The sequence below is a fragment of the Delphinapterus leucas genome, chromosome 12, assembly GCF_059928025.1.
Source record: "Delphinapterus leucas isolate spDelLeu-1000000601 "Yukka" chromosome 12, BTC_Dleu_Yukka2, whole genome shotgun sequence".
Lineage (NCBI taxonomy): Eukaryota > Metazoa > Chordata > Mammalia > Artiodactyla > Monodontidae > Delphinapterus > Delphinapterus leucas.
Genome location: NC_143140.1, coordinates 94,131,105 through 94,150,470, shown reverse-complemented (window position 1 = coordinate 94,150,470; position 19,366 = coordinate 94,131,105). Strand labels below are relative to the sequence as shown.

At 44.2% G+C, this 19,366-nt stretch overlaps 1 long non-coding RNA gene across 3 annotated transcripts in view; it reads left to right on the top strand.

Annotated features, from left to right (window-relative positions):
* Positions 1-19,319, top strand: part of LOC115802036 (uncharacterized) — a 25,937-nt gene extending 6,618 nt beyond the window's left edge. The window contains exons 2-4 of one of the 3 annotated variants that reach the window (XR_016395283.1): positions 15,846-16,451; positions 16,840-17,059; positions 18,868-19,319. This is a non-coding gene — a long non-coding RNA (uncharacterized LOC115802036). Of the gene's footprint in view, positions 1-15,845; positions 17,060-17,510 lie in introns of all 3 variants that reach the window. The other 2 variants (XR_016395282.1, XR_016395281.1) reach the window with 2 other exon arrangements.
* Positions 19,320-19,366: the final 47 nt, after the last annotated feature.

Here is a 19,366-nt window from a genome sequence, read left to right as displayed (position 1 = left end):
GTAATCTGGAGGGGCATCAGCCTTTCTTGTCTGTCATGACATCGCCATTTTTGAAGAGTACAGGTTAGGTCTTTTGTAGAATGTCCTTTAATTAGGGTCCATATGTCCTCCCACACTGAACAGGGAGGACATAAGTGTGCAACCAGTGCGTTGAGAGGGAAATGGTGACGTCTGGCTTCGGAGGCTGGGTTCCAGAGAAGGGCCCTCTCTCCTATGTTGCTCACTGGGATCACTGGCTCTAGGGAAGCCAGAAAGTCATGCCTCCCACATAGGTGGGAACGATAATCTGATATTTTGAAATAAATTAAGGTGGAAATTATTAAAGGGGAACCTCACTAAAAGAGTGGGGTGGCCAGAAGGGGGAGCTCTCATGCACGTACCACTCAAGGTCAATACAGACTCCAACAAAAAGAGACGTACCTTGCATCTCCCCCAGGAATGGATGCTACTTTACTATCTCCCGCAGTGGGGAGAAAGACTTTTTTTCTCCTTGTCTGGAAACAGCTCAGCCAATGAACAGCCACTATACTTTAAACTAATTTCCCCCAAGGGAATTTTGTTTATTATAGCCTCCAACGTCCCCTTGTCCTCTAGAAAAGAGTTTTCTCTCCTTTGCTTTACTGGGCTTGCATGTGGTTCACCATAGTTGCCTGTCCCAAATAGCAATTCTTTGCTGCTCCTGAATAAACCTGTTTTGCTGGTAAAATAACTGGCTGTTTTATTGTTTTAGCTTTATAGCAGACATAAAGAATGACATAAGATATGGAAAGCAACATATGTCAGATTTAGAAAAACTCAGAAAGGAAGTGACAAACTCAGGAAAGAATTTAAATTTGTATGTGTTAAAAAATAACGCATGAGGGCTTCCCTGGTGGCACAGTGGTTAAGAATCCGCCTGCCAATACAGGGCACACGGGTTCCAGCCCTGGTCCGGGAAGATCCCACATGCCGCGGAGCAACTAAGCCCGTGTGCCACAACTACTGAAGTCCACGCGCCACAACTACCGAAGCCCGCGCATCGCAATGAAGAATAGCCCCCACTCACCGCAACTAGAGAAAGCCCTCGCGCAGCAATGAAGACCCAACACAGCCAAAAAATAAAATTAAATAAATAAATTTATAAAAAGTAATAACACGAGAGCAAATTAACCAAACTGATAATGCATTAAGAGAAATAAGTGAACAAAATTAGGAAGATATAAAAGATATGTAAGGTGGCCAGAATAATGGGTACCCAAAGATATCCACATACCAATCCCCAGAACTTATGTGTATGTTTTCTTATCTAGCAAAGCAGACATTGCAGGTGTGATTAAATTAACGCTCTCAACACATTACCCGGGATCATCTGGATGAGTTTAATCTAATCACACAGGTCCTTAAAAGCGGAGAATTTTTCCTGGCGGTGGAGGTGCAAATACAGCAGAAGTGAGAAGTAAACAGAAGTCCTGGGAGGACAGGTGTACGGAAGGGTTAGGAAGAAACCTATTTCTACTGGAACGGAAGATGATGCCAAAGAGACTAAAACAATAACTCCCCGGTGTGCTGATATGCTTGGCCATTTGGAAATAGCAATTAGTTTAGTTTTGTTTTTTAACATAATTCTTTTGGCGAGCCTAAGAAGAGAAATGATAGAAGACACCTAAATTTTTAACCCTAGGAAAAGCAAACACTGTAAAAGAAAGAAATAAGAAATAGAATCATGGTATACAACTTGTCTCGCAGGAAAAAGTACTTATATTTTCATAAAGGGTAAATTAATGTTGTTTTAATCCTTACTGCATGGCAGGAAAGAGGAAAATTGGGGAAGATGAGTAGAGAAGCCATTAAGTCTTTATCTTCCATTATTGGATGACCACCGAGAATGCCTTAAACAGAGTGAAGTAAGTCAGAAAGAGAAAGACAAATACCGTATGCTAACACATATATATGGAATTAAAAAAAAAAGTGTCATGAAGAACCTAGGGGTGAGACAGGAATAAAGACACAGACCTACTAGAGAATGGACTTGAGGACACAGGAAGGGGGAAGGGTAAGCTGTGACAAAGCCAGAGAGAGGCATGGACATATATACACTACCAAACGTAAGGTAGATAGCTAGTGGGAAGCAGCCGCATAGCACAGGGAGATCAGCTCGGTGCTTTGTGACCACGTAGAGGGGTGGGATAGGGAGGGTGGGAGGGAGGGAGACGCAAGAGGGAAGAGATATGGGAACATATGTATATGTATAACTGATTCACTTTGTTATAAAGCAGAAACTAACACACCATTGTAAAGCAATTATACTCCAATAAAAATAAATAAATAAAAACTTCACTTAAAAGTAAAAAAATAAATAAATAAAGTGATGCAGGGAGAGATGTGAGTACAAACACAGAACGAGGGAAATGAGTATCTGTGGAAACAGCAAAAGGAGCTGAAAAAGGCTGCTTCTGAGGGCAGTAAGATATGACTGGAAACTATTCACGAATCAGTTGGGAAATAATTTAAAATAACTTTAAAAGGATAATAAAATGAATGTTTTAATTAGAAACAAAGTATGCTCTACTTTAAGATTTTCATTTTACTTTAAGAATATTTCTTCATTAAGTGAAACTATCATGACACATGTTATAACATTAAAATGTTGTACTTTTTTCATTTACTAACTTCTTGTGTTTAGTATATATTTTATAGGAAATTTCATGTGGCAGACACTGACCTCCAAACGTTACTTAAAAAAACAAAGTATTATTCGGACTGATAATCAGTCATTTCGTGCAGCTTGAAAGATTTTAATTTGGAGGTTTGATTTAGCATTTTTCTATATACTTCTATTCTACTTTGAGTGAGAATTCGATGCCTGATTTTCAGTATTGTGCCCAGTATTCTAGAACAGCTAAGACTTGTGAATTTAATTAGATTGACAAGAAACCAGATGAAGATGAAGTTTTGTATTTCTAGATTTTAATTTTTTTAATTATATCTCTGTTTACGAAAGTAGCATGTGGTCATTATAAAACCTTGGAAAATAAACAAAAGAAATTTTTTCAGAGTTTTTCTCTAGGCTTTTTCTCAATACATATATATTATGTATACACATATGTGTTTACATCTATATTTAAAACATCATTATTTAAGACAAAACATTCTTAATGAGAGAACTTCTAGAATGTCATTTGCATTCGGCCAACCCCGTTATAAAGGGACATAAGGTTACAAAGGAAAAAATTAGTTTGCCCGAACCTGAGTTTTATATTTAGGGCTTCTGATACCAAAACAAGGGCTACACCTAGATCCAGATGGATTTCATGGGGTCCTAAGTTTCCCCAAACCCAAAACTAATCGCCAACCGTGAGGTTTTCTTGGGATAATTGGTTATTTGCCAAACTGGATTCCAAATTTCTCTCTTAGAGCCAAACCTCTATATGTTTTACTCAACAGTAACACCGCACACCCAATTTTATGGGAATAACTGGATGACATGGCTTTCAAGGCCTTAAAAGAAAGTTTGAAGAACCCACCTTCCCTTGGGCATCTCAGTTATCACATTCCTTTTTGTACGTGAAAAGGAAGGAAATGCCCTGTGGTTACTCATCCCAAAACATGGGGACCACCATTGACCCATAAGGTTATTATCCCTCAAAACTAGACTCTCTGGCACAGAACTACCCCCTCGCCTTAGAGCCATTATTGCCTTTGCCCTTTTGGTTAAGGCCACCGACAAAATCCTGGTGGATTCTCTGTAACCATTTTTACCCCACACAGCAGAAACCCTCCTGAATTCCCACCACACTCAACATTTCTCAGCCAGCCACCTCACGTCTTAAGAAGCCCTTCTGTTAACTGCCCCCCACATACCTCTTTTACACTGTAATAACCTTACCATGGCTACTTCTCTGCCCTCCAGCAATGACAAAGTCCCTCATGACCATTTAACACTGATGGACCACATCCTGATTCCTTGTGATGAGCCACAGGAAATTCTATGGCTCACAGAGGGTTCTTATGTAAAAGATGACAAAGGAAGACATTGTGCTGGGTGTGCTATTACAACCCCTTTTGATGTTGTCTGAGGTAAGGACAACAAGAACCTGTGGCTTCTTCAGCCCAACAGGCTGAATTATGTACTCCCGTGCTTTAGCCAAGGACAAAGCTTCCAACATTTATACTAATAGTAGGTGTGCGTTCGGAGTACCTGATGATTTTGGAATCTTGTGGAAGCGATGTGCCTTCCTTACTTCCAGTGGAAGGAAAATTTAAAATGTTCCCTATGTCCAGGAATTATTAAATACAATACTTTAACCTGCCACTTCAGATATTAAGATTCCAGGGCATTCTAAACTTGACCCTCTAGGGATCAAGTTAATATCTGAATAATACTTATTAATAATATATTAGGAATGCTGCCCTTAAAAGGACCTACAGAAGCCAAACCTCTGTCATGGTCCAAAGGGAAATTTCCCCAAATAACAACTTAGAAAAATTGCCTAGAGAAGTCCAACAACTGGCTTCAGAAAAGGAAAAACAAGATTGGAAATTCAACAACTGTTGGTTTGATAGAAAGAGAAACTCTGGTTGGGACCAAAGAAGCCAGTCCTACTAGAGACTCTAAAGTTCCCACTCCCCACTGCTGTACATGCATCAAAACATTGTTCTGGCAAAACGATAGCTATTGTGAATCAATATTGGTGGGGAAACTTTTTTTTTTTTTTTTTTTTTTGGCTGTGTTGGGTCTTTGTTGCTGCGCATGGGCTACTCTTCGTTGCGGTACGCGGGCTTCTCATTGCGGTGGCTTCTCTTGTTGCAGAGCACGGGCTTTAGGCACGTGGGCTCAGTAGTTGTGGCTCGTGGGCTCTAGAGCGCAGGCTCAGTAGTCGGGGCACACAGGCTTAGTTGCTCCGCGGCATGTGGGTTCTTCCCGGACCGGGGCTCGAACCCGTGTCCCCTGCATCAGCAGGCAGACTCTCAACCACTGAGCCACCAGGGAAGCCCACATATAGACTTTGACAAAAAGTGTCTGAGAGTTCTCCCTCCCTCCTGGTCCTCCTTGCTACTCAAATGTGACCTCAATAGGTTTCCAATCTGTGCACTTTCCCTCCAACGTAGGACACTACACGCTGAAAAGTCCTTCCTGGCACTGAGGGACAAAAATCCACTGAAATATAAAACCTGACTCTTGATCAGTGATGCTTTCAGAGAAAGATCTTGATCAAAAGTGGAAATGTGAAAAATCAATACACAGAAACCTCAGTTAACCAGGGTTGGGAGACCAGAAGGAGGAGCTCTCACTCCCTGTGATGGTTGATGGCAGAGCCCAACAGGAAGAGAAAGAGGCATCTTCTTCCCGCAAGGACTCAGCCAGTGAAAAGCCATGGACACTTTGTTTACTGTAGCCCCCGCCCCCCAACTTCCTTTTCCCTCTATAAAAGCATTCATCATCCCTTGCTGTGCAGGGATTGCATGTGGCTCACGCCATGGTTGCAGACCCTGAACTGCAAGTCTCTGCTGGTCCCGAATAAACCCACCTTTGCTGGAGAAATATCTGGCAGCCTATTTGTTTTAGGTCAACAGCCCCGTTCAACCTAATTTCTCCTCACTCTCTGTATGAATTCCGCTCTCAGCCACGTTGAGCCGTTATTCACGTGCCCTGATCACAGCATGATCTATCAGCATTCTTCATTCTCTCCACCCAGAACACGCTTCCTTGTGTTGTCTACCTGAAAAGTCCTCATCCTCTAAGATTCAGCTCAAATGCTGTCTACTCTGAGGAACCTTCTATGTCTCATAGGCAACTTGGCCGTTTCTTTTTCTGCATCCACATAGCACTTAATCTACACTTTTATTATAACATTTACTACATTTCTGCAATTATTTGTTACTCATCAATAATTTACAAATGTTTGTCTCTTAAGTAGATCATGGACCCTTTTAGGAAAGAGAGCATTTTCTTTTCGTATTTATTTCCCCATAATGGATGCCTGGCAGGGTAGCAAATAAATTTGTTGAGTGAATAGGTAAGTGAAATGACTTCAGCATCATAATGTTTAGAAAAGGTATTTTTCAATCAACACACACGTGGTGCATGTACATATATGTATGTGCATGTGCATATGTGCATGTATGTATATCTCACAGGCAGAGTTTTGTGAGAAAAACCGGATAACAAATAGAAAATCTGTGAGTTTTTCACTCTTAGTCATTTTTATGGCTTTCATTTCTGTTTCCATTCCAGTTTGCTGAGACATCTGAGTGGCTTTCAGGACAGTTGCCTTGACCTTGAGCTTTCTGCACCTATGATTTATATCAATTTTATGTAATTTAAGTAATTCAAAGCTGAATTTCAGAGCTCATAATTAGGATTTTAAAAGCTTATATAAGGCTGTTCTTTCAAAGAGAATTACTTCTTAGATTTAGAAGCAGATATGGACAGAAGCATTTAGATGCTGTCAAAAGATATTTGTGTGTGTGTGTATGAGTGCGTGTGCATAAGCCTCTCATGAAGACTGACATTACTTCCAAACTAAATTACATGACTGTAGCTTCTCGAAATTTAACCAAAAAGAATGTGATAAAAACATAGAAGGATAGATGCTTTCTGTTTAGTGATTAACCTCTATAGTTAATTTCACTGGATAAAATTAAAATACTCTAAGTCAAGATTGTATTTATTCATAAGTCAGTTATGGGAGAACATTCTTGTGGAAAGGATTGAGCCTTTTCACCCTCAACTGGATGTTTAAAAATTTGGTCAATTGCTATTTTTCAGACTCTTGTCCATTTAAATCCTACATAGCTCATTGCTCCATACAGTAAAGGTTCAACGTATGAGGCTGATTCACTATATATTGCTTCACGTGCTATTCTTGTTTTAACTATGAGAAAGTTACTGGAAACAGTTGGAAATTCATAAAATATTTTCAACATTTCTAATAGTTTTAGTTTCTTCTGGTCCAAAATTCGAGCCATCATCCTTTTGCAGAGACATAAGAAGTAACTCTCACATAGAGCTAGAATATAGATGTGATTAAGGCTGAAAGCTTTAGCAGGTGGATGCTGCCTTTTTGTGAGGAGGCTTTAGGAAAAGAGCAAAGAAGCAAATCATGCACATATTGCAACACAGTAGAACTCCTAGGGAGCTTTAGATCAGCCTTCAGGATTTGTGAGAAATAAGAAGGACTCTCGGTAAAACCCTGAGGCATTATTGTCCAGGCAAATTGTTTTTCTTTCCAACTGAACGCAAAACGGTATTGCCTAGGTTCATCAACTGGGATACTAAAGAATGCACTGCATAATCAATTACCGGAAAAAATTTGCTTCCATTGGGAATGGATGTTGGTAACATATGAGGGTTAGAAATAACGGGGTGTCAGGGATAATAATGTAGTTTATTGTTCAGAGGTCCTGGACAAGCCTTCACCCTTGGCCCTTAGGTTTTTCTCATTGGTAAAATGGGAGTGTTTCAGGAGCTAGTACAAGGGGCGATGAGACCTTGAGCCTTGTAATCTTCTGTTGCAGGCTGTATGCTTTGAAGGGCTTCTTTACTTATAGGGCATTGATTAATTCTGGGGAGAGATTTTTGAGGGGTCTGTTAGAACCTCAGTGGGAGCTGTGCTGTTAATTTTGCCACTTGGAGATTTTGCCCATAAGGTGGTGGTAGCTGACTCGATAGGGACAGATGACCAGCGCTTTCAGCATCAGCTCTAGCACAATGAGAGACAGAGGAAATAAAAGACGTCAAAGGGTCATTTAATTCACTTGGTGTGTTACTTGATGACTACTCCCAAATTCTAGGATTATTTCCACCTTTTGGGAGAAAGAAACTGTGGCATGATACTTCTCTAAGGAGTCTCAGCCTGATAAATGGCTGGAGAGGATGAACTAAGGAGAAAAGGCTGGGTATTTCTCAAAGAGCCTAAACAAAAGGGAATAGATTCAGAGACAGGAACCTTTTTTTAAAAAAATTTTTTTATTTATTTACTTTTATTTATTTTGGCTGTGTTGGGTCTTCGTTTCTGTGTGAGGGCTTTCTCTAGTTGCTGCGGGCGGGGGCCACTCTTCATCGCGGTGCGCGGGCCTCTCCCGTTGCGGAGCACAGGCTCCAGACGCGCAGGCTCAGCAGTTGTGGCTCAAAGGCCAAATTGCTCCGCGGCATGGGGGATCTTCCCAGACAAGGGCTCGAACCCGCGTCCCCTGCGTTGGCAGGCAGATTCTCAACCACTGCGCCACCAGAGAAGCCCAGAGACAGGAACCTTTTGAGGTTCATTAGAGATCCCCACTATTTGAACTGTGTTAGTACTCCAAGGCAGGGACTGTTTTCTATCCATAGTAGTGGGGCTGAGCACTGAGCATGTGGCTCCAGCATCAGTTAGGGCTGGAAAAGGCTCATCCCCATCTGGAGAGATGTTCAGGCCAATTAAGAGGGAGGGTTGAGAAGAGCCCCTGTAGTTACTCGGAGCCCCGTCACCGGGAACCGGGTGGACCCTGGAGAGGCTGCTTGGAGAGCTGAAGGCCCCTGACATGCTCAAATTTGTAACCCTCTCCTTTCCAATGTCCTGGCTCTTTGCAACAGGAGCAGGAGCTAGGAGGGTCTGGGGTTTGTTCAGGAGCCTTCATTTGCTGGAGGTGAAGGTGAAGAATTTTCGTGGTCTTCCTTGGAGGTGAGTGATCTAGAGTGTGGGAGAGCTGACTTGGCAGGGTGACTAAATCTGGAGTGGACACAGCCTCCCGTTCCATCCTAGCCCTTATTACTAGAAAGATCCCAGTTCAGCCTATTAATAAACAGAACTAAAAGCTACCCAGGTGGAGTCAACATCTGAAGAAAGACCAGAATTTTCTTTAAAAACATTCTGAAGTCAATTATAATAACCATGAACAGTTCATCAGATTTTTGTGTGAAGCTTGAATTTTGTTCCAGGCAACAGGCTTTGGAGAAGCCCTGGGAATTGCTTGAACCTGATCATATAATAAGTTAGAGGGCTGGTCTCCCAGTTGTGATTCTAGACACCTTTCGGGACTTTCCAAATTAGCAGTTTTCATTGAATCTGGGTCTGACCCTCGCTGATAAGCATCTGAACTGGTTGCTATGAGTCAGAGAAACCATGTCGATAAGTTTGAGTGACTATAATAAACTCCTCAGCAAATCTGTGAGGATCTTCAGTTACTTTGAGAAAATCTTTGGCTACAGTTTGCAGTTCAGCTTTAGTCCAGGGAATATGAAAAATGAAGGGTTTAGTCCCTGGATTCTCAGAAGGCTTAATTTTAAAGGGACGGGTTCTGACAAGTTCAGAGGAAAAGGGAGTGAGAAAAGAGAAAGTTTGGTGGGAAAATTTGTGTGACCGGATGGAGGTTATAGCGAGGCATAGGTGGTTTAGAAGGAAAGGAGGAAGGTGGCCCTGGAGTCAGAGCCCGAGACAAAGAAGCAAAGGAGAGGAACCTGAGGCTTCCGGAGCTATTTTGTCTTTTCCTTTGCTCGCTTCAGTTAATCCAGCCCGAGACCCATTTTCATCTGCAAGAACCACTGAGAGACAAACTGGTCGTTTAGACTTCAGTATTTAGAAGACATTTTTCAAGAGTGCATGAAGTTAGTCTGTCACTTCAAGGAAAACCGCTGACAGTATTTGTTGCCCAGGATAAAATTAAAGTTTTCAAGTGAAAATTTTGGATAGCTGCTGTGAGTCCTTGAAAGCTTCCTAATATTTAAAGAGTTTTCTGATGAAATCAGTGTGATATTAATGATTCTCTGAGACTGTGTAATGAACCACGTCAACACTGGGAAAATCTGCACATAACCCAGTGAACCACTACTTTCCAAATGACCAGCTCACGACATTACAAAGTCTACACGGTGTCAGAGTTTCCCATTGCTGCTGCAACAAACCACCGCAAACTTAGCGCCTCACACAACACAGCTCTGTGATCTTGCAGTTCTGCGGTTCTGCCGTCTGACACGGGTCTCCCTGTGCTCCTTTCTGGAGGCCCCAGGGGAGAATCTGCTTCCTTGTCTTTGAAGCCAGCAACGGCGGGTTGAGTCCTTCTCCTGTTGCATCTCTGTCACTCTCTTCTGTCCGTCTGTCTCCCTCTCAGTGTCCCTCACAAGCACATCAGCAAATGTCTCTTTTGCCACATCTCCCAGGTTCAGGGAAGTAGGACAGGGGTGTCTTTCAGGGCCATTATTCTGCCTACACGTGTGGATAAATGATGCCCTTCAACGTTCCAGAAAGAGCAATTGATTCCAAGGTAACAGAGTGCAAAAAGTTCACTGATAGAGCTTCAGATTCCACATTGCAGCTGAGCTTTTATCACTTTAGATTATTTGTCCAGTTTCTAAAAGTCTATTAAAATACTCCTCCCCTTTCCAACTACATACCTGCGTGGGCCTGGATTTTCTTTATCCAAGCAACCTCGTGCAGCAGACTGAATACAGAAGCAAATATGAGAATCCGATTTTCTTCCATTAAGGCAGACTTTAAGGACATTTGCAAACATGTAGAAACAATGCCACTCTTCTCACTCAGTTGGTTTTGTTTTGGAACATATGTTAATTTTTATTAAAAATATGTTATCTATGTTAATCCGTAGTGGGCTTTTGCCATTATTTTAAAATTAAGTAATAAACTTTTGGACGTTCCCCAGTTTTAATTTCCAATAAGGTAAATATTGTTAATATAACACATATTTACAAAAGTCCTTTGGAGTCCTCAATAATTTTTAAGGGTATAAGGGATTCTGGAACAAAAAGCTTGAGAACTGCTGTTGCAGAGAATAAAGCGTCCTTGGGGGCCTGTGAGGTGATGTTCCAGGATGACATTCGAAGGACCCGGAAGCATCTTTTTGCATTATCACCAAGATTTTAGGTAACATTTCTTACACATTTTCTAGAACTATTGGGGTACAGGAGGAAGAGAAGTCTGAAGGCTTACACTGGCTCTGCCGTTGGCTCACCCACCGAGGAGCTGTGTCTTCGTCAGGTGCTGAGTTTCTGAAGGCCTCACTTTCCTCCTTTTGGAAAAGGGACGTAAATTCCGGCACTGTCCACCGTCAGGGTTGTTAGAAAACTAAGTAAGATAATGAAAGTAAAATGCTTTCTAATCCAGAAAGAGTATATAAATGTAAGTTGGGTTTGGTGGGGTTTTTGGTTTGCTTGCTTTGTTTTGTTTTTTAGCACATATAGGGGCATATCTTCGGACAAAGTGCGTTTGGCTGAATGGGACTAAAGCAATAAACTAGCTTATTAATAACTATTAAGCACCTGCCCTGTCACAGCACAGCGGAGACATGCAAGGATTGAAAGACCCAGCTCTGTCCCGAGGAGTTTATAATATTGTGGAAGAGAGGGATAAATCAATACACAAGAGTATATTTTCAAAGGCTTTAGCCTACAAGAGAAATTAGAATTCAGGAGCTGGGGAAATTAGGTGAAGGAGGTCAGCTTTCAGGAAAAGGATGAAACCTGAGTTGTGTTTTGAGGAATGGAGAGGATTTGAAGGGCAGGAGGAGACAGCTCCCAGCAGAGATGTGAAAATGAAACGCTAGCACTGCAGGAGGGAGACGACTGGGAAAAAGCAGGATTTCTGGTATTCTGAGCCCACGTACCACGGCTGCCTTTACGTCTGGGGCACTGCCAGGCTCTAATCCTACTGCTGGTCTAGCAGGAAGCAGCCTCCACTCTCTTCCTGGGACCCCCTTTTGACTCGTCTTCCCCTGCGGCATTTGCTGTTGCATTAACAGACCTGGAAGGAGAGTTAACAGCAATGATGTGTCAAATGACCCCCTACTTCTCAAGATCATGGTGAAAGGTGATTGAGGATGGAATCTTGCTTACTTTAAGCTAGTTAAGACAGGTTATGAGTCTTAATCTGGTCCAGGTAAACTACTCTGTGGTTTTAATCAGTTTCCCAGGCCAAAAGCAGCCCCAAGGGAAAGGTAAATGACTTTAATGACTAGCTATATTTTGAGGAAGCAAGATAGCATGTAGACCAATAGAGTCCCCTTTTTAATCCGTGGCCAAATAAATGCTTGAAAGACATTAAAGGGAGACACAAAGATACATCAAAATAAGAAAATAACAAAATAGCAAAGCTCTTTCATCCTGAATTTGATTCATAAATGTCAGAATGAACTCATGGTCTATTTTCTTTAAAAAGCAAACAAACAAAAACCAAAGGACAAACGGAAGTTATTTCCTAGCTCTGTCCACTGGAAAGCACTAGGACCAGTGACTAACGCAGTAGCAATGAGCACCAGGACTGTGGTCTCCAAATACAAACGTCCACTGAACGGAGCCAGGGTGCCTTCTAACAAAATAAGGCAGGAATAGCAATGTGGATGTCACTGATGTGAAATCTGAAGCAAGTGCATTATGATACAAAAGGGACTTTTTTTAATGATAAAAGGGAAATTGTATAACGAGAACCTGAGGCTATAGCACCAAATAACCTAAAAGCAAAACACACAGAAAGGTAAGATTGTGGCACGGCTGCTCCACAGGCGGTGAGGTGTGTTCTCTGCGTGTCTCTGTGTGACGTCACGTGTGCGTGTCTCTGTGTGACGTCACGTGTGCGTGTCTCTGTGTGACGTCACCTGTGTTTCTCTGTGTGACGTCACGTGTGCTTGTCTCTGTGTGACGTTAGTATTGATCGTGGCTCCTAACGACCTCGGACTGACCCATCCCTTGTAAATTTCCCTCTCAGCTTTCCTCTACTGCTCTAGCTTCCATTGATGATCATACCCCGGGATTTGTTATTTTATGTGTGGTTGTAAAATGGTAATATTGTAATACTATTATTTCATCTTTTATCTGGAATTCCATACAGAAGAACTCTTCCTCCTCAATTATTTGATTAATCTGAGCTGTGCTTCCTATGCAGGACAGGAATAAAGGCGCAGACATAGAGAATGGACTTGAGGACACGGGGAGGGGGAAGGGTAAGCTGGGATGAAGTAAGAGAGTGGCATTGACATATATACACTACCAAATGTAAAATAGATAGCTAGTGGGAAGCAGCCGCATAGCACAGGGAGATCAGCTCGGTGCTTTGTGACCACCTAGAGGGGGTGGGATAGGGAGGGTGGGAGGGAGACGCAAGAGGGAGGAGATGTGGGGATATATGTATACCTATAGCTGATTCACTTTGTTATACAGCAGAAACTAACACACCATTGTAAAGCAGTTATACTCCAATAAAGATGTTAAAAAAATTTTTTTTTAATTTATAAAAAAATAAATAAATGAGTGATTCTTACTCTTTATTTATAAATTTTCAGAATAACGAGTTGCTTCTGTTGCCACTCAATCCCCAAGGGTGACCAAGAGGATTTGGGAGGGGAGGGGTGTCATTATGCATTCATGGATTTTAACAGATTTAATGTATTTCAACCCACTGTAGTCATTATTCTTTGCGATACCCCCAAATCATCCCCTCAAGCCCGCCTGTGAGTTCTCTGGACAGGGCCCCAGCAGCTCCCTTGCTTTCTGATGCAACAGTGTGTTCCAGGCTCGTGTCCAACCTTTCCTTCTACAGACCTGGCAGCAGCCATTTCTCAGGGAGCCCTGGTTCCTTTTGGAGACCACAGTCCTGGTGTTCCTTGGTACTGAGCTGGTCCTTGGTACCAGGACTTTTCAGTGGCTAGAGCTAGGTAGTAAGGCTTTTCGTTTCTCAGTTGTTTTTTTCTGTTTTCTTTTTAAAGAAAATATATCATGAGTTCACTGACATTTACAATTCAAATTTAGCATGACACAACTTTTAAGTTTTCATGCAGTTCTTAATTTCTTTAACCTCCCTTTTTACACCGGCTTTCTCGCAGACTTAAAACATCCCTAGTGGCATTAATATCATGACTTATTTGCTGTGTTTATTTATTTAGTTTCACAGTAACAATACTCCCTGCTTAGTAACAAAATGGAAACCGAAAACAGTGTAAGTTTCCTCTGTGGGAATTTGGCCTTAGGATCTGTCCCACTAGGAAGTACCGGGAAGTAAAATCACTGAGTTTAAAAAATACTTGAAATACTTCTTCCTGTGTGGTCAAGCAACCTACCCAATACCGACAGACACTTCTTTCACTTTGCTTTTAGTTTTGAGGGGTGGCCTTTTAAGAATTTTTATGTAAAACATTTATTCTACACTGTTCTGAAGTTAAATCTACCAAACAATTACAGTCAAAGAATGCCGGCTTCCGTCCTGTCCCTTGGTTAGTTTCCTCCACTGGTCACCAGTTGTTCCAGTTACTGAGGCTACAGAACAAAATGCCCCAAAACTAGTGCCCTGCACTGCCGTCCATCACACTCGCTCATTGGGGCCGCAGCTCAGACGCCCCCGCAGGGTGACTTGACTCTGCTTTCCGATGTCAGGTCTCAGCTGGAAGAGTCAGGTTGGGTGTTGGGGTCACCTGGGGCAGTGCTGCTGGCTCCGGTCCTTCCTAGGTGGCCGTCCCACGTGCCTCTCTGCCTGAGTCTGCGCTTCAGCGCCTGGCAGGCTTGCTCCGGGGAGCATCCCAGGAGAGAGAGCCCAGGGAGGCTGTAAGACCTCAGAAGCCACACAGCGTCCCCTCCGCTACGTTCTCCCAGGCGAAGGGTCAGCAATCCCACCCAGTGTCACTGAAGCAGGGGCCTCCGTAACTCCACGGAGCAGGACAAGGTTCTGGAAGAGTCTCTGGGCTGGCAAGAACGCCGTGGCCACTTTGGAAAATGACACAACACTGGGATGCAGTTCGGTTTGTCCGTCCGTTTTAAATGCTTGAAGACGGGAGAAGAACGGGGACAGTTCTGCAAAGGCATTCCATGAGGCAGCGGATCCGGGAGGGGACTTGGAAGGATGGACGGTGCTGGTGGCGACAAGGACAGGGGCCCCAAGAAGGGGGAAGCGGGCGCGAGCAGGAAGCCAGAGCTGCGCTGCAAGGCCAGCAGGAGGCCCACGCTTCTCATTCCTTTGAGGGAAGGAGGAATCCCATTTGAATGAGCTGGGATTTTTTTTCTTTGAAATTGACTTTTCAGTGCTTGTACATAAGGGATAATTATTTGGGACTTATATTCACAGCAAGCACAAGCTTGCACAAGCTTTTTTCTGCACGGCAGCCTCCTATATAATGCCTATGGGCTCCCACTACCCATCTCACTCAGAGGAGGTCTTTGTAGGGAGGCAGGGCCGGTGCAATGAATGCAGGGTGCCAGGCTCTCTCCGGGGCATGCATGGGCACAGCTGGAAACCTCAGCTGCACCTGTTCAAGGTCACACAGTAGCTTTAAGGCCACTCGATGGCTTACTTCAGAGCCCTTTCCAGTATGTTTGAGCATTATTATATGTATTTATATCGGCTACTAAACACTATTGACCAAGACTAAATATTAATAGAATATCCACTACATTAACTGTTAATGAATATTCAACTATTATTTGTAAGGCAGAAGTGCTTATCTAAGGGAAAACAGCTCAGTCGTGTCGTAAAATCTCAGAAGTCTAAGTCTGCTTAATTTTTGGTTTTCTTCCAGTTTTATTGAGATATAATTGACACACAGCGCTGAATAGAGTTTAGGCGTACAGAATAATGATTTGACTTTTGTACATCCTGAAATGATGACCACTGTAGATCTGGTGAACATCCATCATCCATATAGACACAAAATTAAAGAAATAGAAAAAAAATTCTTTTTCTTGTGATGAGAAATCTTAGGACTACTCTCTCAACAACTTTCATATATAACATGCAGCAGTGCTCATTACATTTATCATCCTGTACGTGACATCCCTAGTACTTACTTATCTTATAACTGGAAGTTTGTCCCTTTTGTCAGCCTTCCTCTATACCCCCCCTCCCTCCTCCTCTGCTTAGTTTTTTTTTAAGGTAAGTAATTTTTTTTTTTTGCAGTACGCGGGCCTCTCACCGTTGTGGCCTCTCCTGTTGCGGAGCACAGGCTCTGAACGCGCAGGCTCAGCGGCCGTGGCTCACGGGCCCAGCCACTCCGCAGTATTTGGGATCTTCCTGGACCGGGGCACGAACCCGTGTCCCCTGCATTGGCAGGCGGACTCCCAACCACTGCGCCACCAGGGAAGCCCAAGATAAGTAATTTTTTAAAAATCCAAGTAAACAGTCTCTTCTAATATCCATGTAGGAATGTGTGTGGGATGTGTGCACAGGTGCATATGTGTGTGTCAGTGAGCTCATTTTTTTCTTTCTTTTTTCAGGAAGTGATACATTCTTTTATTTCACATTTAGAATATTATGCTGTTTGGCTTGTTGTAGTCTTATTCTCGCTTCCAAAACGTTTCTTCCCTATAGTTCCAACTATTAAAGTGAATCTTCAAGAAAAACGACACCATGAAAATCACTTGGCTGATCTTTTTCTGTTCCTTTCTTGTTCCTGTTTTGTCATAACCACAGCTCAGAGTAAAGCAGCTCCACAGAACAGCTCCCTCGGCAGCCAGGCTGGCATGGCAAGGCCACACGTATTGGTCCTATGAGAGTCGGAGAAAGGTCAGAGGGAAAACACCCAGAAAGTGTCCCAACTTTCTCAATATATAAATAATTTAGAATGCAAAGGAGTTTTTAAGGAAAGAGTCCCCAAAGTGTGACAAAGCTACTTAAAGCTTCAGAACCTAAAAAGATGCCACAGAGACTGGAGACATTCTCTCCTGTTATGGCTTTTAACACACAAAGTCTAAAACCAACGCCCACCGGCACCAGGCTCAGGGCTAAGGCAGAATCGCCGAGACCCCCAGGAGCCCCTTGAGGTCCTTCCCTCCCAGGTGAGGGTCCACAGGCTCTGTCATAAGAAACAAAGCAGCACTGGGCTCCTAATACGTGCCAGGCGCAGTGGGCTTGCACTAGGCCACTAACAACACTTTTTTGACCATCATGACAGGTCGTCAGAGCGCGTTCCTTTCCTATTTTACAAATGAGGAAGCCGAGGCTTCTTGAAGCCAGTTAGCTTACCAAGGTCACACAGGTCATAAGTGGAGAGTCTGAACTCACCCCCAGACAGGCCCGTTCCCAACCGCTGGAGACACCTGACCCAGAGCCCCCGTTCACCTGAGCCTCCCCTGGCCTGGACGGGGCGGCAAGACTGGACGACACCAATGAAGGTGAGCGGGACCCCAGCTGGCAAGCCCCTCCCGTGGCTCTTGCGGGTCACGCGGCCCCCAGCTCCGGGCTCTGTTCCCTGAGAGCCAATGCAGACCTCCATTGCGGAGTGCACTGTTGGAAAACTTTGCTCTCTGACGTTCAGCACAGGTGCCTGCTCTGCAGCTGAGCGCTCAGTGTTTATCAGTTCGCATCTGACAAGTCCCCAACCAGCAGGTGCTGCGCACCCACCCGGGGCTTTTCAGCCAAATCTGTGCTGTTCCGTGGTTCCTGTTACTCCGCCCACTGGGCATCTCTTGCAGTGGGGGGGGGGGGGGGGGGAAGCAGGGGCACACCCCCGGCCAGCACAGACGAGCAACCTGCGCCCACCTCCCACCCTCCGCTTGCCTGCTTGGCTTTCCAAGGCCTTCTTTCCGCCTCCTCATTGACGGTGGACCATGTTACTTTTCCCAGCTATTGGCTGACGTTCCCCGTACGCTCTCAACATTTGCTCTGTGACTACAATGCCCTCCCCTGTGGGAGGTGTACACTTCCTTCCTCGTTGTCACCAGGCTTGGCCATGTGACATGTTCTGGCCAAAAGAATTTGAATAGAAGACCAGATGTCAGATGCTGAGGGATCGGAGCCCGGGTGTGGTTTTGCCACCGCTGGGCCGTTGGAAAGGCAGGTACCAGTTCCAGCTGTTCCTTCAGCCTGGGTCCCAGAGTGAAAATAACCTGACCCACCGCCTGCATGGAACACGGGCAAAGATTGACCTTTGTTGGTGTAGTTAGTGAAGCCCTGAGATTTGGGAGGTGTTTGCTGTCGCAGTATAACCTGCAGTGTTTCCTGAGTTGGGAACAGGAGAGCAAAGGGAGTTAAACCAATAAGAAGTTGTGTAATAAAGGTTCCTGAGAGTCTGAGTCATCAGCACTGGTTTAAGGCCGATCTGGTCATTGAAATGGCTGTTGCCATCTCGTCCCCTGCCTCCTGTGGACATGCTTCTTCACAAGCTAACTCTATCTCTTAAACAGCATGATTTGTACTCTTTTACGCTGCGCTGTGGGAGCCCGTAACCTTACCACTCGGGTTCCTCCCAACCTCCTGAGGCTACAGCCATCAAGCGTCTCCACCTGTCCCTGTGACAACTCGCCAGCTTCCAGAGCCCCAGTTTGGCCTGGACCCCAGCTGCCCCTCCCACCTTCTTCTTTTTTTTTTTTTTTTTACATTTTTTTTGTATTGAAGTCTAGCTGATTGGCAAGGTTGCGTCAATTTCTGCTGTACAGCAGTGACGCAGCCATACATATATACATTCTTTTTTATACTCTTTTCCATTATGCTTTATCATAGGGTATTGAATACAGTTCCCTGTGCTATACCTTCTTTCTTGTACGTTTATTGGACTCTCCCTCTGCTCTGTTTAGGATCTAGCTAGGTGGACAGTATCGAACAAGATGACATCCCAGGTCCAGATCCAGGTTTGGGGGTTGAAAACTTGTACAATTTGGAGGTCCCTCACTGAGAACCGGAACAAAAACCCATGAATACAAAATGAGGGACAGGGCCTTGGAGGCCCATGCCAGTGAGGGGCCTGAGCTGAGCCCTCATCAGCTTCACGGTCAATGCACCCTGGGGGGTGGGGTGAGGAAGGGGTGGAGAGGATGAACACAGAGATAACAGGAAACTCCAAGGCGATGAAGAGAGGCTTGCTGAAAATAAACAAGGTGATGCAGTGGGAAGTAGCCAGTGGTGACGATGCTGAATTTTACTTGAGCCTGTGATCCTGAACCACAGCGAAGGTTAAAAAGTCCCCCTGCCCTTTGTGTTCCAGAAAACAGCTCACTGCAAGGACTCAGATACGACTGCAAGATGCCCCTGTTTACCTGGGACAAGGGCAGACACGGACCCTCCGAATTCCCATTCCTCAACTCACTTCAGTCCCCAGTGGTCATTCGGAACATGACGCTCAGTAACCAACCTTCCGTTCAGCTTCTCTCCCTCCTCCAGGCATAGACCTTTGGCCCAGCCTCACCCAGAGCCAGCAGGAGCCCCTCCTGAGCACACGCAGGCCAGCAGGAGCCCCTCCTGATGTCCTCTCCTAGGAAGCCACCCTCCCAGCCCATCTCCCACCCCCGGTTCTTTCTAGCTGTGTTTACCCCTCTCTGTAAAGAAAGCCCTTTTTGCCTAACCCTTGAGAAGCTTGCAGACCTTCAAGTCAGAGCTTTCTGCTGTTGCTAGAGTCCCCTCGCCCTGCAGTATCCTCGAGAATAAAATCTTTTCTAAGTCAGGTTCTGTTTTTATTTGGCTGTGGTTAGGAAAGCCCTCCCCAC